The sequence below is a fragment of the Lithobates pipiens genome, unplaced genomic scaffold, assembly GCF_037356315.1.
Source record: "Lithobates pipiens isolate NorthernLeopardFrog02 unplaced genomic scaffold, aLitPip1_a1.2 Scaffold_162, whole genome shotgun sequence".
NCBI classification, from domain to species: domain Eukaryota; kingdom Metazoa; phylum Chordata; class Amphibia; order Anura; family Ranidae; genus Lithobates; species Lithobates pipiens.
Window position 1 is genome coordinate 3,436,298 of NW_027507750.1, and position 23,795 is coordinate 3,460,092.

Here is a 23,795-nt window from a genome sequence, read left to right on the forward strand (position 1 = left end):
CATAGATTCCCCAGGACGCGGAGTCCAAGAGCCAGCGGGGGTTCGCCAGAGCCTCCAGTGGTGAGGATGGACTTCACTGCAGTCTGGCTCCAGGTCGCAGCCCCTAGGGTCTCACAGCTCACACTCACAGTAGACTACAGGAGAAGGAAGCAGCAGGCTGGAACGACAAGGATAGTAAGGGGATACGGTAGAGGTCAGGGCAACTAGCAGACAGGAACAACAGAGAACACGCCAAAGGTTCAGGGTCCCAGGCAGACAGGAATCGTTGTGAACACGCCAAGGTCGGTAACAGAGTCAAACATAGAGCACACGGCAAGCAGGAACCAGGAAGCCGAATACACAATGGTTGATCAGCACTGTTGGCTTGCAGTGCACAGGTTAATATAGGGTTCCCTGATAGGGCCTGGGGTGGAGCCATGCTTAGAGGAGAGGTTATAAAAACCACCAGGTGGAAGTGGCTGACCTCTTAGTCTGAACACATGAGGAGAGGTAAGCAAACAGGAAGATCACTGCATAACCATGACAGCTGGATGACTCGCCATCATTGATGGAATTATGAACTTTGCGTTCTACCAGAAAATCCTGAAGGAGAATGTCCGGCCATCAGTTCCTGACCTCAAGCTCAAGCAAACTTGGGTTCTGCAGCAGGAAAATGATCAGAAACGCACCAGCAAGTCCACCTCTGAATGGCTCAAAAAAACCAAAATGAAGGTTTTTTTTGGCGTGGCGTAGTCAAAGTCCAGACTTAACCACTTGCCGCCCGCCCTATAGCAAATGGACGGCGGCAAAGTGGTTTCATAATCCTGACTGGACGTCATATGATGTGATCAGGATTATGAGCCGCTGCGCGCCCCCAGGGGCACGCATCGCGGCAATCGTTGTTGCGGGGTGTCAGTCTGACACCCGGCAACTACGATCTCGGTAAAGAGTCTCCGACGGAGACTCTTTACCACGTGATCAGCCGTGTCCAATCACGGCTGATCACAGTGTAAATAGGAGGAGCCGGTGATCGGCTTTTCCTCACTCGCGTCTGTCAGACATGAGTAGAGGAGAGCCGATCGGCTGCTCCTCTGACAGGGGGTCTGTGCTGATCGATTATCAGCACAGCCCCCCCGAGGATGCCCACACTGGACCACCAGGGACGCCACCAGACCACCAGGGATGCCAAGGACAAGGTATGCCACCCTAGACCACCAGGGATTCTAGTCAGTGCCACAATGGATGCCAATCAGTGCCCATAATGGATGCCAATCAGTGCCCACAATGGGCATCACTGATTGGCATGCATTATTGATTGGCACTGATTGGCATCCATTAGTGCAATATATTATAATACAATGCCGCCTATCAGTTCCCATCTGTGCCGCCTATCAGTGCCTACCCATGCCCACCTGTGCCGCCTACCCATGCCCACCTGTGCCACCTACCCATGCCCACCTGTGCTGCCTACCCATGCCCACCTGTGCCGCCTACCCATGCCCACCTGTGCCGCCTAACCCATGCCCACCTGTGCCACTTATCCATGCCAATCCGTGCCAATTTGTGCCACCTATCAGTGCCCATCCGTGTCGCCCATCAGTGCCACCCATCAGTGCCGCCTATCAGTGCCACATATCGGTGTCCATCAATGCCACCTCATCAGTGCCACTTCATTGGTGCCACCTCATCGGTGCCCATCAGTGCCGCCTTATCATTGCCCATCAGTGTAACCCCATCAGTGCCCATCAGTGAAGGAGAAAACTTACTTATTTGCAAAGTTTTGAAACTGAAACAAAAAAAAAACATTTTTTTCAAAATTTTCGGTATTTTTTTATTTGTTTAACAAAAAATAAAAACTGCAGAGGTGATCAAATACCACCAAAAGAAAGCTCTATTTGTGGGAAAAAAATTATACAAATTTCATTTGGGTACAGTGTAGCATGACCGCGCAATTGTCATTCAAAGTGCGACAGCGCTGAAAGCTCAAAATTGGTCTGGGCAGGAAGGTGTTTAAGTGCCTCCCCCCCCCGGTATTGAAGTGGTTAAATCCAATGGAGATGTTGTGGCGTGACCTTAAACAGGCCGTTCATGCTGGAAAACCCTCCAATGTGGCTGTCACGTACCTTAAGGCAGAGCCCGGAATGCAGGGAGCGGCGTCTCGTAGACCTCTGACTCGGGAGGCCCTGGTAGTGATGACAGGGGCTCGGGAGCACAGAGGGGCACAAGTGCCTGACTGGATGGTTGATGTAGGAAGCAGCAGACCGTTGATGGTGGAGGTGTCCTGTAGTCCAGCAGCGGAATGCAGGCAATGGTAAGGTTCAGCAGACAGCAGAAAGATTCCTGTAGTCCGGCAACGGAGTGCAAGTGATCGCAGGGTACAGCGAACAACGGGAGGAGTTCTGTAGTCCAACAGCGGATGCAGGTGCAAACTGGATATAGCGTGAAGTGGGAAGAGTCCTGTAGTCCGCAGCAAGAGGTATGAGACAACAGGGCACAGAGGGAACAACAGCCGGGTACGGTGGTGGCTGGGAGGTGTCCTGTAGTCCAGCAGCGGTAAAACAGGCAACTGGCAGATAACGGATAGTATAACAGTCCAGGTCAGGCACAAGCGAGCAGATCAGGTACAGAAACGAAATCCAGAAGAGTAGTCGGGTACAAAGCCAAAAGTCGGGGGCAGGCAGCAAACAGCGAAGTCAGGAACAAGCCGGGTTCAATACGGATCAGGATACGGATTCAGATTCAGGTTCAGATACAGGATACCAGAGTACACAGGAACGCTGTTGATCGGGCAGCAAGGCAGTAAAGCAAGGATCCACTTTAAATAACGGCACCGGACCACCTCCGAATCCTTTTTTTAGTTTGCCAGTCCCGAGACGTAAAATTGGGTGGATTTGCACCCCAGGCCATAGGTGTCCTGGAGGCTGGTCAGGAGGACCAGGACCATGCAGTCAGAACATACTTCTGGACCGCAACCCCCGAAACACGTGACATCCGCATCTTAAGTACCCTCTCCCAGAAAGCACAGCAAGAGTGACACTCCCACTGGGCTGACTACGAGAGAAAGTAATTTTAAAGCACCCAACCAGACTGTGTTACCATCCCTGCCAGAAGAGACAGCGCCCCCTGTGGCTAGGCAGAACATCGTATAGTCCAGTCATACTGATGCTGAGGTCAAAATTTGGAGTAATTAAACCCAAAGCAAACTGCGCTCCAGATGTAACATTACATTTCAAAAACACATAGCGCGTGCTCTTCAGGAGCCGGCGCTGCATATCATTTTAAAAACTGCATTTTGTATTTCCTCGGGTTATCTTTGTGTAATATTAACATCCTTCCCAGAAGAGTTGAAGCCATTATAGCTGCAAAGGGCGGGCCAACGCAATATTGAACCCTCCGGACTGAGCCCTTGTACACGCAGTCGGAGATTCCGATGGAATGTGTCCTATCGGACCGCTTTGTCAGATAATCCCACTGTGTGTGGTCTCCATCGGACTGTTCCGATGGACCAAGTTTTCCAACTTGTCCGTAAAATTTTCCGGTAAAATGCTCTAATTGGACATACTCCGATCATGTGTAGCCTACTCCGACGGACAAAGTGCCACGCATGCTCAGATCAAATTCCTAGACCAAAGCTATTGGCTACTAGCCTGAACGTAGTTCCCGTCCTAACGAAATAACGTCATAACGTTCTGAACGATCGGATTTTCCGACAACGTAGTCTGACCGTGTGTATGCAACAGTTTCGGACAAAATCCGTCGGACAAAATCCAACGGATTTGGTTGTCAGAATGTCTGACCCGTGTGTAGAAGGGCTAAGACTGGGATGACATTGAAGTTCATGTGCGTGTAAAGGCCAGCGTTCAGGGGCGTAACAATAGGGGGTGCAGCAGTTGCGACCGCAACTGGGCCCTGTGCTGCAGGGGGCCCATGCAGCCCCCTCTACATACGTCCGACAACAGCATAAGCAGCTAGGGGTACCAGTGCACCATGCACACGGGTGGCTGGAGGTGGAGGGTGACTAGCAGAGCTCCATGCTCGACTATCGCACTGGCTGCTCTTTAGTTGTGCATTCCCCGCATGACCTGTGTCCTCGGCCGGCTCCTCAGAGCACCCCTCTCCTGCTCCATGCATTGCCGCTCAGTCCAATGTCTGTTCTCCCCAGCCAGATGGGGCACCTAAAAAAAAAAAAAAATAATAAAAAAAAACGACTGATGCCAGTGGTGGAACTACAGGGCTCACAAAGGTCATACCTGTGACCACGCCCTGGAGTTCCACCGCCGGACTCGGAGGGAAGGGCCCTGGCTGGGGTTCAGGGGGGGCCCTTCATGGTTTCTTGCATCGGGGCCCTGAAGGTTCTAGTTATACCACTGCCGGTGTCCCAATACTTTTGGTAATATAGCGTATATACTGATGAGATAAATGCTGCATTTTGCAACCCTAAAATAAGATCCCGATTAGCAATAATCAGGCGACCAGACAGAGCAGACGGTCACGTCGCCCGTCCCCCCCCCCCACTCCTGGTGTAACAATCCGGATTTGTACCAGCATGATGATTTGTTTATTGCCGTCATCTCACGGCTTCACTTTTATCGGAAGACCGCGACCCCGAGAACGGATGTCACGAACGTGTATAATTTTGTACTCAACTCCGCCATTCTATTTTAATTGCTTTTGAAGACATTAGTCCAAAGAAATGAGTTGTAGAACAAAGCAAGGAGAATCAGCTTAGCCCTGCCCCTGCAAACATAATGCCATCACAGTGGGGATAATCCCTACTTGGATGTACTGTACAGGCAACCATAATATGCTTTCCCAAAGCCACTTAGCAGATTTCAATGCATAATCTCTATTCCAGCAACGTAACATGTGGTAGGAGGATGAATTCAATGAACCATAATAAGGCCGACACACCAAGCATATGGCAGGGCTCCGTGTCCTGGATCTGGGTCTTTCTGCGGATGCATGCTAGTGTAGGATACCTCTGGTTGGCGGTCACCCATGTCTGCGTCTGAGTACAAGTAGTACATGCCGAGGGTTTCCTCTTCATGTTTAAAGTGAATGCATTAATGGGGTATACAGTGCCTGGAAAAAGTATTCATACCCCTTGAGATTCCCCACATTTTGTCATGTTACAGCCAAAAACGTAAATGTATTTTATTGGGATTTTATGTGATTATGTGCATTAATCCTGATGTCATTCACAAAAAAAATAAAATATCAAGCAGGTTCTGCATATGGAGGGGGGTAGAAGGCAAGCGGGTTCCATAGGACAAAGCAGTGGATGGACCGCCCCACATGCAGACTACGTCAAAAAGAACTGAAGCCTTAGACAGCCAGAAGGTTGGCAATGGCGCCTTTACGTGAGATCTCAGCACTGGTGTCTTTTAAAAGGTAACTGGAGAAAAAAAAAAAATAATAATATAGTATATTACCTTCAGCTCCGCAAGGTTTTACCCCCTTCACGACCAGGCCATTTTTTGCTATTCAGCACCGCGCTACTTTAACTGGTAGGCCGCGTACACACGGGCGGACTGTATGGCCTACTTAGTCCGTCATACAATCCGACGGACAGTCCGTCATACTTTTCGAATGAACGGACTTGACCACACACGGATGCAAAACAGTCCGTGGAAAGCTTGCGCGATGACGTGTACAGCACGTACGACGGGACTAGAAATAGGAAGTCCAATACACAGCAATGCAACCTTCCGCCGTGTAAATCCTTTCTGAGCATGCACCATTCTTAGTCCGTCGAACTAGCCTACTGACGAGCAGACTGTCCGCTGAAACCAAAGTACGACGGACAGAATTTCAAAAAATCCGAAATACTTAGTACGCCGGACTGCACGCTGAAAAAGTCCGCTGAAGCCCAGACACGAGCGGACTGGCCACTAAGTACGCCATACAGTCCGCCCGTGTGTACGCGGCAGTAATTGCACGGTCATGCAACACTGTACCCAAATTACATTTATGTTAGATATGTGCAATTGGTTTCATTCCGAATTTGTTTTTTTAATGAGTTTCATCAAATTCGTTAATTTGGAAACATCTGAATGAACGAAAACACGTTTAACGTTTTTTTTTTATGAATATTCGAAAATGCGTAAATTCAAACATTTGAAAATTCGGAAATTTGAACTTCAAAAATCCTAAAACCCTAAAATTCTAAAATCTAAAATAATAACTAATTAATAATAACTTAACTATTACTAACTATTAAATAAATATTTCAAATTTGGCTGTTAGTGAATGTAAAGAATATGAATTTATCCGAAGTTTTGAATTATCCGAAATAACGAATGCCATATTTAAACGAATGGAACTTAGCAAATTAATAATAATAATACATAACAATAACAACTTTTTTATTATTATTTATTATTTATTTGTTCAGTTCCATTTTTTTCAATCTGGCATTCGTTATTTCGGATAATTTGTAACGATAAATTCGTATTCGTTACATTTACTGACAGCCAAATTTGAAAGGAAATTCCAATACCTATAATTTTATAGTTAGTAATAGTCAAGTTATTATTAATTAGTTATTATTTTAGAATTTTTGAGGTTTTGGATTCTTGAAGCTCAAATTTCCAAATTTATGAATTTACGAATTTTCGAATATTAGAATTTACGGATTTTCCGAAAAATTTGTCCAGCTCTATCTCCAGCTGGACAAATGGTATCGGGCTCTGCAATGGCACACAGAGGAGGAATATTTAGGGGAGACAACAGAATGCTCTCCGGAGGGATATGACTTTGGTGGCCCTGGATTGCTGTGGGAGAGCCTTACCGATTGTTTTGAGTTTGGCGATGAAGGGGAACCTACCCTTGAAGACCTGCGAGAATACAGAGAGGCTATGCTCGGTCTTGCAGGGGTCTCAGAGTTTAAACCTGATGTGGACAATTTGCTAAGGAAGGAACAGTATCTGGAAAGGGCATACAGGAAACTGCTAGAACACGTTCAGCAGCATGCCAAAGATTAGGCATTGGAAACTCCGGAGATTACCATCTCTAACGCTGAAGCGCTGACAACTGGACAGAGCATCCGAGACCTGGTTCTGGAGGCCCAGGGTGAGAAGGAGATGGTCATTTTCCAGCAGCAGATGGCACCCCAGAATGATGCCACCAACCCAGCAGGAGAGCTGGCATCAAGGCCAGACATCACTGAGCTCTGCCCAACACCACTAACCTCTTCTTCGTTCTACAGACAGGAGATGGTGAATCGATATCCCCAGACACCAGTTATAGAGATTGGGGATTTGATAGACTGTCCTGCTGAAGAAGAACATCCTGGTGAGCCTCCAGCAGAAGAGCTGGTATTAGGACCAAACTTCACTGAGCTCTACCCAGCACCAACAGCCGCATCTGTGGAGTTACCAGAGACTTCCCCAGCTGAAGCGCTGGCCACCGGAACAGAGGGTCCAAGACCTCTGCCCCCACACCTCCAGCAGTGCCAGGGGCTATGGTGAGAAGGTGACGGTCACTCCCCAACAGTTAGCTGGAGTGGATAAGGTGGGGTCCTCAGCTGAAGTGCTAACAGGGCAGAATGCTACTGGCCTCTGCACACAACTGCAGCTTGAGCTGATATCGGTGGATGGGACTGTGGTCTCCACTCACAGCAAACCAGCAGAGGGGCTGGCAAAACGGCAGAGTGCTGCTGGCCTCTGCCCTAACAGAACAACTAACAGAAGAGGGAGTTCCTGTGGTAGTGGATGGGACTTTGGTCTCCACTGACACAACCCCAAAAATTGGTGCTGCACTGAGACAGGAGGATGTCAGCCATGCTTTGCATACACTGGGGGATTTTTACCTATCAAAAGTGGATGGGACTTCAGTCTCCATGTGTATACCCCAGGGATGCTGTCAGTCGGCCCAGATCCCCAACAGCATGACGGAGTGAGCCCAGTCACCCTGTCTTCTCTCCAGCGGCTGAAAGGACTCCAGGGAGAAGGGCCAGTCCACGCCTCTCTCTAGCGGTGGGCATGTTCTCTGAGAGAGGTTGAGGTTGGCTGGGTGAGTAATGCTCTGTTTGGGACAATATATTTGGGTTACTGTGTGCATACACACGATCGGGTATCTTCCTCAATTGTCACCCTCTGCCTTGCTGCTGGGTCCCTAGATTGGCACTCAAGATACCTCTCAAGCTTCCCCCCACTGGCCTGTTCGGTCCCTGGCTTGACGCACAAGGCTGCTCTGCAAGTGTCACCTCTGCTGGCTGGGTCCATCTTCCTGGCTTCCATGTGCCATAGTGATACTTTATTCCTACCTTCCATGTGCCATAGTGATCCTTTCTTACTGCCTTCCATGTGCCATAGCGATCCTTCCTGCCTTCCATGTGTCATTGTGATCCTTCCAGGCTTCCATGTGCCATAGTGATACTTTATTCCTACTTTACATTTGCCATAGTGATCCTTTCTTCCTGCCTTCCATGTGCCATAGCGATCCTTCCTGCCTTCCACATGTCCTCGTGATCCTTCCCAACTTTTATGTGTCATGGTGTTCATTCCTGCCTTCCACATGCCATAGTGATCCTTTATTTCTGCCTTCCATGTGCCATAGTGATCCTTCCTGCCTTCTATGTGCCACAGTAATCCTTCCTGCCTTCTATGTGCCATAGGGAAATTTCCTGCCTTTCAGGTGCCATAGTGATCCTTACTGCAGTTCATGTGCCATAGTGATCCTTTCTTCCTGCCTTCCATGTGCCATAGCGATCCTTCCTGCCTTCCATGGGGCCATAGTAATCTTTTCTGCCTTCCATGTACCATAGCAAACCTTCCTTCCGGCCTTCCATGTGCCATAGTGATCCTTCCTAACTTTCATGTGCCATAGTGATCCTTCCTGCCTTCAATGTACCATACTGATCCTTCCTGCCTTCCATGTGCCATAATGATCCTTCCTTCCTGCCTTCCATGTGTCATAGCGATCCTTCCTGCCTTCCATGTGTCCTTGTGATCCTTCCTACCTTTTATGTGTCATGGTGTTCATTCCTGCCTTCCTCGTGCCATAGTGATCCTTTATTTCTGCCTTCCATGTGCCATAGTGATCCTTCCTGCCTTCTATGTGCCACAGTGATCCTTCCTGCCTTCTATGTGCCATAGGGAAACTTCCTGCAGTTCATGTGCCATAGTGATCCTTTCTTCCTGCCTTCCATCTGCCATAGCGATCCTTCCTGCCTTCCACGGGGCCATAGTAATCTTTTCTGCCTTCCATGTACCATAGCAAACCTTCCTTCCTGCCTTCCATGTGCCATAGTGATCCTTCCTAACTTCCATGTGCCATAGTGATCCTTCCTGCCTTCAAAGTACCATACTGATCCTTCCTGCCTTCCATGTGCCATAATGATCCTTCCTTCCTGCCTTCCATGTGCCATGGTGATCCTTCCTGCCTTCCATGTGCCATAGTGATCCTTACTGCCTTCCATGTACCATAGTGATCCTCCCTGCCTTCCATGTGCCATAGTGATCCTTTCTTTCTACCACGTACCATAGTGGTCACTCCTGGCTTCCATGTGCCATAGTGATCCTTCCTGCCTTCCAGTTGTCATAGTGATCCTTCCTGCCTTCCATGCACCATAGTGATCCTCCCTGCCTTCCATGTGCCATAGTGATCCTTTCTTTCTACCATGTATCATAGTGATCCTTCCATCCTGCCCTTCATGTACCATAGTGACCCCTCCTTCCTCTCGTCAATACCATAGTGATCCTTCCCTCTCTCTAGTCCCTAAGCATTGGTACATATCGCAGTACTTTTTTTTTTTTGGCTCCATCCCGGAGTTTATGGGGTCCTTCATAATCATCTGCTTTAAGCTCTCTGTCTATTTTCAGTGTATACAAAACCATATGTAATGGAAGTCATTTTTAAATGATTGTGTCGAGGTTTATTTGTATCCCTGAGGCTCCAGCAATCAAAGCATATTTTATAGGTACAAGGAAGCCGAGGCTATGGCCCTTAAGCCCCTCTCACGATCATGTTTGACCACATCCGCCTTTTACACGCCGCAGGTCAATATCTCCCGAAAGTGTCCCTCATTCTCAAGTTCAAAAGTTGGGAGGTATGCATTAGGTGTCCTGATTCTGGAAAGCTCGGCAATTTTTTTTTTTTTTTTTTAAAGGCAGACAATTTCGGTGTGAAGATTGCCCCTCCAGCTGCCGAAGAGAAGGTCAATAACACAAAAATGATCATGGAGAACAATGCAGAGCTGTATTCTTTGCAGGAAATACCGTGGCTGCGGGGGGGACGCGGAGTGTCAAGCGGGATTAAACATTTTATGTCCACTTACAGTGGGGCTTGTTTTCAGATTGGAGATCCTATCACACGCAATACACAAGGAGCTGCGATATGTTATCTCTCCTCCCGGCTATAAGCAGTCGGTTCTACAAACAGAAAGACCCGGAATAAGAGAGCGTTTTAACAATATTCTGTAGCCGGGAATTTACAGGATCCATTACAGGAGCATTTCCGAGGATGACACAGTTGTAGTTTGAAGAATGCCTCCATTTTTTGGAACTCCGATTGTATCGTGAAATTGGAGAAGTGATTTCGCGGATGTCATGAAACTCAGTAAAATAGATCTACAATTTAGATTTCTTAACATCTACAAGACTTAAAGCAAAACTAAAATCTCTCTATCTACATGAAGTATGTGTCATCCTTATGCTGCTAGCATTAGTAAATAGGAAAGTAGTTTAAATTATTTTTTTTGTTTACATTTATAGCACCCTAGGTAGGTTCTAAGATTAGATAAGTTAGTATTAGTTATGTTTTGATAGATACATTTAGTTGCACGTTGTAGTCAGTTTGGCTGCATTTATTTGATAGGTATATTCTGCTCACTGTTACCAGTAAAGCTGTAATCTGCTAGTAAGGTCTGCTCGGTGTGTTCAGCTGCTGCCAGTCTGGCCTTTAGCATCCACTGTATCCAGGAGACTTGAGAAGTTTCTGGATTATAGGTGTGGAGCTATGCAGATGGCAGCATGAATATTGTTACAGGCCTGGCCTATCCCAGAGAGGCAGGCTCTGATGGTATGCTGGGAGACTGTAAATATTTAGTGAGCACACTGAGCTCGGGGTCTTTTCCCAGAGTGGATTAGTCCAGTCTGGGGAGTACGCTGCCCTCCCAGGCAAAAGCTGCTGTTGATGATACTTCAGGTGGGAGACCTGAGGAGCTTGGGGGAGAAAGCACAAAGGCGCCACTCTAAGTGCAGTATAGCAAAGATTTTTAATGAGCAGAAGTTGCATACATACTCACAAGAGTAGATTAATAACAGGCAAATGTGGGTAGATAAAAACGTCCGGGAAGGAAGTCCATTAGTGGCTGTTGTCTGGAGAAGTGGAGCAGGTTGCGCCAGTGGTTACCAACGCTTCCTGGACCTCGACCACGCAGGGATGACGATACTTCCGGGTTGAGCAGTGGACCATAGGCGACGCTTTTGCGGAGCATGCCCTCCTTCTTCAGGCCTAACGGGGGCCATGTTGTATTAGGGCTTATAAACTCTAGTGCCAAGGCTCCTTGGGTCCTAGTGTCCTATGGCTGTTTTGCTTGTCACAAGGACCCAGGAGCCTTGGCACTAGAGCTTATAAGCCCTAATCCAACATGGCCCCCGTTAGGCCTGTTGGTCCACTGCTTAACCCAAAAGTATTGTCATGACATGTGAAGGACCTAACCCACAGTCACTTCCTCCACCCGTTACCCATAATATCTAACCCTCTCCAAATCCCCTCACAAATGACATGACAAGATTTTGGATTAAATGGCCTTTTATTAACAATTACTTTGAGATTAAATAAACAACATTTAAAATAACTCATAACCAACTTTTTGTACTTTTGGGGTCTTTGAGGGGAACCCCACCCCACTGGTCACTGCGACAAACTTCTTTTTACTTTAGGCCTCCAGTCGCAAACCCCCGGACCCGGAGACGGTACTCAACTTTCGCAGTGACCCACCTTTTACCCCTTCCAGGTTAACCCTTTGTTAACCAGAAGGTACCTGATAACCCCATCCACAGATGGGTGCCAACCATGTTATCCCCATACCACAGATGGGTACCAACCATGTTAACCCCATACCACAGATGGGTACCAACATGTTAACCCCATACCACAGATGGGTACCAACCATGTTAACCCCATACCACAGATGGGTACCAACATGTTAAACCCCATACCACAGATGGGTACCAACCATGTTAACCCCATACCATAGATGGGTACCAACCATGTTATCCCCATACCACAGATGGGTACCAACCATGTTAACCCCATACCACAGATGGGTACCAACATGTTAAACCCCATACCACAGATGGGTACCAACCATGTTAACCCCATACCATAGATGGGTACCAACCATGTTAACCCCATACCACAGATGGGTACCAACCATGCTAACCCCATCCCACAGATGGGTACCAACCATGTTATATATGCATATAACATCCATATTCTCCTCCTTCAAAGATCCAACCACTGCCATGGGCTGTCCGTACCACCCCTATTATAATCAACGATACTCGGGAGGGTGGGTGGGCATCTTTTCCTCCACCGCTCACTACTGACGTCACTCCCCTTCCTGCCTAATAATTTTCTAACCCGAGCGCCTCCCCTGCTCCGGCCACTCCCCTTTTCTTAAAGGAGACAAATTATTTTCCTTACAAGCATGACTGTGCTGTCCACACCTGTCATGCCGTCCCTACGCTTATTCTTTTCTCTCCTTCTGCTCCGGGACTCTCTTTCCCCGGCTCCCTGTGTGGTCGAGGTCCAGGAAGCATCGGTGACCACCGGCACAACCTGCCTTCCCGGATGTTTTATCTACCCACATTTGACGTGCCTGTTGTTAATCTACTCTTGTGAGTATGTATGCAACTTCTGCTCATTAAAAATCTTTGCTATACTGCACTTAGAGTGGCGCCTTTGTGTTTTCTCGCCCAAGCTCCTCAGATCTCCCACCTGAGGTATCATCAACAGCAGCTTTTGCCTGGGAGGGCAGCGTACCCCCCCCCCCCCCCCCCCCCCAGACTGGACTAATCCACACTCCTTTTCTGCTCATTAAAACTCTTTGCTATACTGCACAGTAGCGCCTTTGTGTTTTCTCCCCCAGCTTTTCCAAGAGTTGCTTCTCATCTTCACTGGGCTGCCTTCAAGGTGCTTCATTATGGACTATATGGACTTATCATAGTCACTTATTTTTAATCACAATTTAAATCATTCCGTTTAACCACTTTGTGCCGGTAGGATGTCCAGGGACAGCCTCGGCTTTCGGTGGTTATATCTGAATGATGCCCGAGGCCACAGACATCATTCAGATATCAGCATTTTCAGCCGGCGATTCCCTGCACCATAAGATCATTCTTACGGGCGGCGGGAGGGGACGTCCCCCCCCCTCCCGCCTCCCTCCGGTGCTTATACCGACTCACCGCTTCCATCGGTGAGTCGGTCAAAGGATCCGCCGCCCCCCCGGATGATACCATAGAGATTTCCGGTGGACCAGATGGTCTCTATGATTGTTCGGAGGCCGGGCGCGATGTTATGACGTCACGCCCGGCCTCTGCATTCAAAATAACGGCGCCGATTTGGATGTTTTTTTTTTATTTTTTTATTTTAGGCTTTCCAGCCTAGAGGTGAGATGTGGGGTCTTATTGACCCCATATCTCACTGTAAATAGGTCCGGCCGTGCCATATTCCTATTACAAGGGATGTTTACATTCCTTGTAATAGGAATAAAAGTCATAAATTTTTTTTTTTTAAGTGTCAAACTAAAAAAATAAAAGTAAAATGAACAATAAAATAATAATAATAATTAAAGCGCCCCTGTCCCCGTGAGCTCGTACGCAGAAGCGAAAACATACGTAAGTCCCGTCCACATATGAAAACGGTGTGCAAACCACACATGTGAGGTATCGCCGCGAACGTTAGAGCGAGAGCAATAATTCTAGCTTTAGACCTCCTCTGTAACGCAAAACATGTAACCATTAAAAAAATTTAAAGCGTCGCCTATGGGGATTTTTAAATACCAACGTTTGGCGCCATTCCACGAGCGCGTGCAATTTTGAAGCGTGACATGTTGGGTATCTATTTACTCGGCGTATCCTCATCTATCACATTATGCAAAAAAATTGGGCTAACTTTACTGTTTTTTTATTTTTTTTTTTTTAAGCATGAAAAATTGCTGCGCAAATATCGTGCGAGATAAAAAGTTGCAATGACCGCCATTGTATTCCCTGGGGTCTTTGCTAAAAAAAAACATATATAATGTTTGGGAGTTCTATGTAATTTTCTAGCAAAAAAAATTATGAATTTTACATGTAGGAGAGAAATGTCAGAATTGGCCTGGGTGAGAAGTGGTTAACCATTTGCTTACTGGGCACTTAACCCCCCTCCTGCCCAGACCAATTTTCAGCTTTCAGCGCTGATGCACTTTGAATGACAATTGCGCGGGCATACAACACTGTACCCAAATGAAATTTTTATCATTTTTTTTCCCCACAAATAGAGCTTTCTTTTGGTGGTATTTAGTTACAGCTCGGAGTTTTATTTTTTGCTAAACAAACAAAAAAAGATGCAAAATAAAAAAAATAAAAAAATCATGTTTAATAGTTTGTTATAAAATTTTGCAAACAGGTAATTTTTCTCCTTCATTGAAATACGCTGATGAGGTGGCACTGGTGGGCACTGATAGGCTGCACTGGTGGGCACTGATAGGCTGCACTGGTGGGCACTGATAGGCACAGTTAAGGCGGCACTAATAGGCACAGATAAGGTGGCACCGATAGGCACAGATAAAGCAGTACTAATGGGCACAGATAAGGCGGCACTGATGGGCAAAGATGTGCACAGATAAGATGGCACGGATGAGTGGCACGGATGGGTGGCACTAAGGGGCACTGATAGGTACCACTCATAGATGGGACTGATGGGCACTGATAGGTGGCACTGATAGGTGGCTCTGATAGGTGGCACTGCTGGGCACTGATGGGCGGCACTGATGGGCACTGGTAGATGACACTGATGGGCACGGATATGTGGCACTGGGGTGCAGCACTGTTGTTGAGGCAGATTTGTGGGCACTGATGGGTGGCACTGTGGGTACTGATGGGTGGCAATGTGGGCACTGATGGGTGGCACTATGGGCACTGATGGGTGGTACTGATGGGGGGCACTTTTTTTATAATTTAGGTGGCACTGGCAGGGGGCAGGTGGGCACTGACAAGCTAGCCGTGATCGGGACAGATGTCCCGATCACGGCCGCCAGTGATTGGCTTTTTTTTTTCTCTTTGCGCTGTCAGCGCAATGAGGAAAAATAGCCGATTACCGGCTCTGTTGTGTCACATGATCAGATGTCATTGGCTGACAGCTGATCACGTGGTAAGGGGTGGGGATCGACCCCTTGCTTCGATCCGTGATCAGGCGAGTCTCATAGGGTGCGCTGGCCGCTCGTGCACGGGACGACGTCAGTAGACGTCGTCCCGGCAAAGCAGGTCCGCGCTGTAGCCGTCATTCGGCTATAGCGCGGATCCCTAGTGGTTAAAGTCCCCCCTATGTTATAGGTATTTATCAGTTCGGTGGTTCCACACTGAGGCTGGTGCAGGCGCCAACTTTTCTCTCTGTAGACCTGAGGAGCTTGAACTGCTAAAACCCGGGGAGATAAAGAGAACTTCTTTATTCTATTTATTTATTAATAAGATTGTCCACCGGACCAAGTCTGCCGGAAAGTCCGATCGTGTGTATGCAGCATTATGCAAGGCAAGATATCGGTCATAGTATTATTTTAAACACTTTTACGAATCGTTTCCAATGTTCCACAGAGAAATGTACCAGATAAACCAACAGCAATGCGTCACCAAAAGCCGCGTGAACGCGCTGGTCCTCTGAAATCACTGAACACGCGGGGCCCAGCCGGGATGGTTTGTTCTTTTATAGACATAATAAAGCAAGCTGCCGATGTCTGACTCGCCTGACCTGCAACCTAATTATGTATTCCTCTTGGTTATAGTGACATTTTAAGAAAACTCTTTTCTACACTGCTGCATTCATTCAGACTAATTATTATAATACTCTAATAATATATCTGACAAGTAGTATCATTTCTAAAAGGCTCTTATTCCCGGCACACCGGGGACATGACGTGCAGAACCAATACTGAGCTGTCACAGGCGAAGGAAGAGGAATACGCTCTGGTGGGTCAATGCAATTCTGATTGCAGTCCATGCAATATATATATTCTGCTTCTATTTTTTAAGGAGATTTAATTTCATGACAAGAAAAAGATCATGTAAAAGAGTGATGGAAGAACAAAGAAACAATTCATATCAAAGACAGATACATACAATGTATGCAGGGGGCGGACTGACCATTCAGCCACTCGGGCACTGCCCGAGGGGCACCGGGCCTCATGACATGTGAAGGACCTAACCCACAGTCACTTCAGCCACCCGTTAAACATAATATTTAACCCCTCCAAATCCCCCCACAAATGACATGACGAGATTTTGGAGTAAATGGCCTTGACGGCCTTTTATTAACAATTAAGTAAATAACATTTTAAATAACTCTTAACCAACTTTTATATACTATTAGGGTCTTTTGAGGGAAATACCCACCACTGGTCACTGCGCCAAACTTCTTTTAACTTTAGGCCTCCGATCGCAAGCCCCCGGACCTGGAGACGGTACTCAACTTTCGCAGTGACCTACCTTTTACCCCTTCCTGGTTAACCCCTCGTTAACCGGAAGGTACCTGATAACCCCCATCCACAGATGGGTACCACCCATGTTAACCCCATACCACCGATGGGTACCAACCATGTTAACCCTATCCCACAGATGGGTACCAACCATGTTAACCCCCATCCCACAGATGGGTACCAACCATGTTAACCCCCATCCTACAGATGGGTACCAACCATGTTAACCCCCATCCTACAGATGGGTACCAACCATGTTAACCCCCATCCCACAGATGGGTACCAACCATGTTAACCCCCATCCCACAGATGGGTACCAACCATGTTAACCCCATACCACAGATGGGTACCAACCATGTTAACCCCCATCCCAACAGATGGGTACCAACCATGTTATATCTGCATATAACATCCATATTCTCCTCCTCCAAAGCCCCAACCACTGCACAAGCTGTCCTTACTGCCCCTATTATAATTAACCATACTCGGGAGGGTGGGTGGGAATCTTCTCCTCCGCCGCTCACTAATGACGTCACTCCCCTTCCTTCCTCATAGCTTCCTAACTCGAGCGCCTCCCCTGCTTCGGCCACTCCCCTTTCTTAAAGGGGACATCTTTTTCTCTGAAAAGCATGACTGTCCACACCTGTCATGCTGTCCCTACGCCAATCCTTTCCTCTCCTTCTGCTCTGGGACTCTCTGTAAAACCAGGGACAGTATGTAAAAATCCTCTCCAGTACCTTCTCAGCCAATAGAAACATGTTTGTGTATACTATGTGTACATGTATGTGTGTACTGTGTGATTGTATACTGTGTGTGTGTGTTTTTGTATACTGTGTGGCCCCATAATCTCTGATTGCTTGGGAGCCCCATGAGTTGTCACTCCGCCCCTGAATGTATGACTACTTTTGGTAGTTTGTGGACGGTGACTGTGCTGTTTAGGGGGGGATGTGAGATAAGTGCTGGTTGGGGGGGATGTGATGTGAAGTGGGTCAATTCCTGTTGGAGGGAGGGGATTTCAAGTAGGGAGGTTATGTAAAGTTGGGGGGTGGAGAAATGCAAAGGGGGGCAAGAGCTATGGGGGGTTGTTGTGGGGAGGGGGGGAATGTGATATAAAGGCAAGGTAAGTGCTGTGGGGGATATGAAGGAGGGGGGGGGGGTGCTGTGGGGGGTAGTGGACACTAATGTGAAAAAGAAACTGAGTGAAGTGGGGGATTGTGATGTGGGGGGGAGTGGTGGCCGCTCATTAATTCTACATGTAGGGCGCTGGTCGCATGGATTTCAATGTTTTTTTTTTTTTTTAAGCACATGATTAGAACCAGTGGCTCTGATTGGCTTCAAAAAAGGGTGGGCTCAGGGTACAGAGCACTGCGCCCTGAGCCCACCCAGTTGTGTAACATTAGCAAATTATTATTCGCTAATGTCTTCCTGCTTCTCCTCCTGGCCAATCAGGAAGCGGGTCCTGAGACCCGATTGGCCAGGGAGTCTCAGGACCCACCTCCTGTTCAGCCAGGAGGAGAAGCAAGGCTTCTGTTTGGCCGGGCGCCTGGAGTGAGGAGCAGCCTCCTAAGGTGAGGCTGGACTGATCACCACCTTTCCGTTCTTCTGGGGGGCTGCTGCACAGAGAAGGTTTCATGCATAGAATGCCTTTGCAGCCACTTCAAATTTTGGAACTTTATTTGAAATTGTATTAACCACCTCCCGCCCACTGTATAGACGACTGATGGCGGCAGGGGGTTCTCTTGTTCTGGGACGACGTTCCGCTCTCCCCGCACTTGCGTTCCCACAGGGGGGACGCAGCTCGGCGATCGGCGGTGCGCTGTGTCTCTGGGACACGGCGCATCACCGATCTCTGTAAAGAGCCCATGACGCGGCTCTTTACCCATGTGATCAGCTGTGTCCAATCACAGCTGATCACATGTAAACAAGGAAATGACGGTTATTGGCTCTCCTCTCCTTACATTGACAGAGTGTGAGGAGAGGAGATCCAATCAGCGGCATTTCCTCTCAGGGGAGACCTGTACAGTTAATCTGGGTGCTGATTGTAACGGATCCCCGTAGTGCTCCTCTTGAGTGCTCCCGTTAGTACACGGCTTCCTCCAATCGGGACCTTCAGATTTCAGATTTTACAGCGGATATATTGTAGGAACCAGGCGAGACTCGCCCAGTTACAAACTCACCCTAATATATACACCAGGAGGACACCCCCCCCCCTTTCTGATCATATTACCTTAACAATACAAACTGTAACCAGAAACAGAATTAACATGAGCTAATTTACTTGTCCCTTAAAGTGATTGTAAAGGATTGTTTTTTGTTTTCTTAAATAATAAACATGTCATATGTACCTCCACTGTGCAGCTCATTTTGTGGGGTCCCCCGGTGGCTCTCGCGGCTCCTCCCCACATCGTATAACCCCCTAGGAGAAGCGCTCTCCCGAGGTGGTTACTTTGCCGGCGCGCTCCCTCTTCCAGTATTCGGCGTCCATAGACACGAATGGATTCCCTCAATTTGCATAGATTTCCTCTCACTTCCTGTTTGGCTATGGGGCAGGAAGTGAAGGGAAATCTCTGCAATGGGACAGGGATGGTAAAAAATAAACTGACGGGGGCTATAACCCTCCCTTACTCTTTCCAAAATGAAAAAAAAAAGTGTTGCCTATAGTTCTATTTTAAGCACAAATTTCTGATAATTTTATGGAGAGGACTAAGAAGATAACTATGCCAATGGTGCAGCAGAAAACATATGGCACGGTGAGGAAGGTTTATGGTCCAGGATGATAGGACAGCCAAAATTAGAAGCACCCCCCCCCACAGTTGCGGAATACCGGAAGCAGTGAGGCCGCTTTATGGGGGCGCTAGACTAATTTGCCTCCCAGCCCAGTCTGCCACATAAGACTGGCACTACACTAACAGTGTAGCGCAAGCCTGCGGGGACTGTTTCTGTGCTGCCCCCCTGCACAGTGCTGCCCTAGGCCTGGGCCCTGTTGGCCTAGGCCCGGATACAGCATTATAGTAGGCAACAGACTATAGTTGGAGTAGACTTTCTGTCTTTTACATAGTTCTAGAGGCCTGTGATCAGCTCTTTCAGTTGAGTTCAGAATCAAACAAACCAGGAATAGTCTTTATAAATATCCTGGGAGATATTGAGAATAAATATTACTGTTCCATTTTAAGTAACCATCTTCTCATTGCCCATTAAACAGCTGTCCATCATTATTCTCGGTCACCCTGTGCCCCTAATAGACACAGGTGACTTAGACATAGGTGGTACATGGGGAGCTGAACCAAGGGCTTCCCAACCTTTCCAAGGGATTCTGAGTTCTATGGGCCCCCCACCCAAAGTGACTCCCGTGACATTGATTGTTAGTGAAGCCCCAATTGTGCCCATCAGTGATGCCAGACGCTGCCGATCAGTACTGCCTTTCAGTGCCCATCAGTGCCTGCTCATCAGTGCCGCCCATCAGTGACCATCAATGCCTCCCATCAGTGTGCATCAGTGCCCATCAGTACTGCCAATCAGTGTCGCCTATCAGTGCCCATTAGTGCCACCTATCAGTTCCCATCAGAACCGCCTATTAGTGCTCATCAGTGCTGCATATCAGTGCCACCCATCAGTGACCATCAGTACCACCTATCAGTGCCCATTAGTGCCACCTATCAGTTCCCATCAGAACCGCCTATTAGTGCTCATCAGTGCTGCATATCAGTGCCACCCATCAGTGACCATCAGTACCACCTATCAGTGCCCATTAGTGCTGCCTGTCAGTGTTTATCAGTGCCACCTATCAGTGCCCATCAGTGCTATATATTAGTGTCTCCTCATCAGTGTCCATCAGTGAAGGAGAAAAATTACTTATTTACAACATTTTAAAACAGAAAGTAACAAAAACGTTTTTTTTTTTTTTTTTTTTTTGGTCTTTTTTTTTGTTTTTTTTAAGTGATGATTAAATAACACTGAAAGAAAGTTCTATTTGTGTGAAAAAAAATGATAAAAATGTCCTATGTGTACAGTGTTACATGACTGAGTAATTGTCATTCAAAGTGTGACAGCGCTGAAAGCTGAAAATTGGCCTGGGCAGGACTAAGGGGTGAAAGTGCCCGGCGTTGAAGGGGTTAAGGGTTGTTTTAGTCTGTATATTGGTCACATAATTGTTTTCCCGTTAACGATATCTGTATTGAATCTCACACACCTTTCAGTCATGAAGCATTCAAGAACATGCAAAGTTGGTTACGTTTTTTTTCCTGCCTGCAAATATGTCTGTATTTGCTTTAATGAGTATACTTTAGGGAAGTAGATAAATGTTCAAACATAGTGATGTTTTCTATGACAGAAATGGGATGGTCTATATACAGTAGACTTGTGCATTCATTTTCGTCCAAATGCATTTTCGTCCGAATTTCGGGTATTTTCGTGATCGTTTTATCAAACCATAACGAACGTGCAGAATCTGAAAACTGAAAGATCCGACATAAACAAATGTTTTATTTTCGTTGTGATAACAGTTCGATATAGAGATAGGAGATTCGACATGACGCTGACAATAGCGATCTGTATCCATCGAACCTGTGGTCGAATGTGCCTAACCTTAGCTCTAGTGATGGACGAACTTCCGACGGGACGTTTCGCGAACGCGAAATGCGAACGGACCCAAACGTTCGCGAAACCGAACGTTCGCCGCGGGCCCCATTGACTTCAATGGGAGGCGAACTTTGCAAACCTTCATGTCGAATTTGCGGCCACGTGGTAATTATTAGGGGGTAAAACGTAGTCCCACCATCTGGACAATGACATAATACATGTATGAGGTGAATTTGGGATCGATAACTACAAGCATTTTTATTTTATTTGGGAAATTGTTCTAACAATTCAGGACTATGGAGCTAATGAAGGCAATGGAGGAGAGGGAAGGTCAGGGACCAGGGTAGGCAAAGAAGAGGGTGCAGGAGATGATCACCAGCAGCGTGACATACCGGAATGACACATGCACCGTGATAGAGGCATCTGACAGCAGCACCGTAATACAGAGCACTGACAGCAGCACCGTGACATACAGCGCTGACAGCAGCACCGTGACATACAGCGCTGACAGCAGCACCGTGACATACAGCGCTGACAGCAGCACCGTGACATACAGCGCTGACAGCAGCACCGTGACATACAGCGCTGACAGCAGCACCGTGACATACAGCGCTGACAGCAGCACCGTGACATACAGCGCTGACAGCAGCACCGTGACATACAGCGCTGACAGCAGCACCGTGACATACAGCGCTGACAGCAGCACCGTGACATACAGCGCTGACAGCAGCACCGTGACATACAGCGCTGACAGCAGCACCGTGACATACAGCACTGACAGCAGCACCGTAAGCAGCCCCAGGAGGAAGTCAGCACAGCACAGGGATGGTGTGATCCCCTCATAATAAGAACCCCCAGGAGGAAGTCAGCACAGCACAGGGATAGTGTGATCCCTTCATAATAAGAACCCCCAGGAGGAAGTCAGCACAGCACAGGGATATCATAAGCAGCCCCAGTAGAAATATGACACCGCTCAACCTCTTCAAAGAGGAGGGTAGGGGCATATAGTACGGTGTGCTTTTTTGGGTCAAGGAAGTGAGCCAAATGAATTAAGAAGGTCTGTGTGCTTGATTAAAAAAATAGTTTATAGACATATACATGGTCTACTGGTCACATGTGTTGAATTCCTCCGAGATCCATGCCTCATTCATTTTTAGAAATGTGAGGTAGTTAACACTGTGGTGAGCTAGGCGAGTACGCTTATCGGTCACAATCCCCCCTGCTGCGCTGAACGTCCTTTCGGACAGGACACTGGATGAGGGGCAAGCCAACAGTTCGATTGCAAATTGGGCAAGCTCTGGCCAGAGGTCAAGCCTGCCCACCCAGTAGTCTAGGGGTTCATCACTCCTCAGAGCGTCCACATCGGCCGTTAACCCAATGTAGTCGGACACCTGACGGTCTAGGCGTTCCCTGATGCTGGATCCGGATGACACCTGTCGATGGGTCGGCTGAAAGAATGACCTCATATCCGAAGTCACCAACACATCTTCAAACCGGCCTCTTCTTGCAGGCGCTGTTGGATTGGTACCCGCAAATCCTTCTCTGGGAGTGGGAATTGCTCCTCTGCCAGCGCACGCAAAAGCAGAATGCAGCATTTCTCGAAGCAAGGCCTGGAAGTGCTGCATTCTGACAGCCCTCTGCGACGGCGGTAACATTTCCGCCATTTTGTGTTTGTACCGGGGGTCTAAGTACGTTGCCACCCAGTACTGGTCCTTGACCCTCATGCTTTTTATACGGGGGTCCCTATTAAAACACTGGAGCATGAAGGCCCCCATTTGCACTAAAGTGGAAGCGGTGTGGTGGCCTGGCTCCTGCTCATCATCCAGGATAATGTCGTCCTCTTCATTCTCCTCTCCCCATCCTCGCACAACAGGGATCCCAGAAAGGTTTAAAGCATGCTCTTCTTGCTCCTGCTCATCCGCCCCGGCACCATCCTCCTCTGACTCCTCATCAGACTCCTGTTGTTGACTTGTCTCAGATAGAGTAGCCCCCCCTGGGAATTCATCCAGCATTGCGACTTCCTCATCTTCCCGCTCCTGCTCCTCCACAGCCTGATCAATGACACGACGCAATGCACGCTCCAGAAAGAAGGCATAAGGTACCATGTCACTGATGGCGCCATGGCTGCGACTGACCAGTTTGGTGATCTCCTCAAATGGCCGCAGAAGTCTGCATGTGTCGCGCATGAGCAGCCACTGGCGCGGTGAAAAAAAACCCAGCTCCCCAGAACCGTTTCTTTCGCAGAGTTCATACAGGTAGACGTTAACTGCACGTTTCTGCTGGAGCAGCCTATCAAGCATATAGAAGGTTGAGTTCCATCGCGTCGGGCAATCGCAAATAAGACGTCTGACCGGCAGATGGTGTCGCCGCTGAATGTCAGCAAGGCGAGCCATGGCCGTGTAAGATCTTCTGAAATGGGCCGAGATTTTCCTTGCCTGCCGCAAGATGTCCTGGACCCCAGGGTATTTGACAAGGAATCGCTGCACGACCAAGTTTAAGACGTGTGCCATGCACGGCACGTGCGTGATTTTGCCCTGTTTCAATGCGCTAAGCAGAT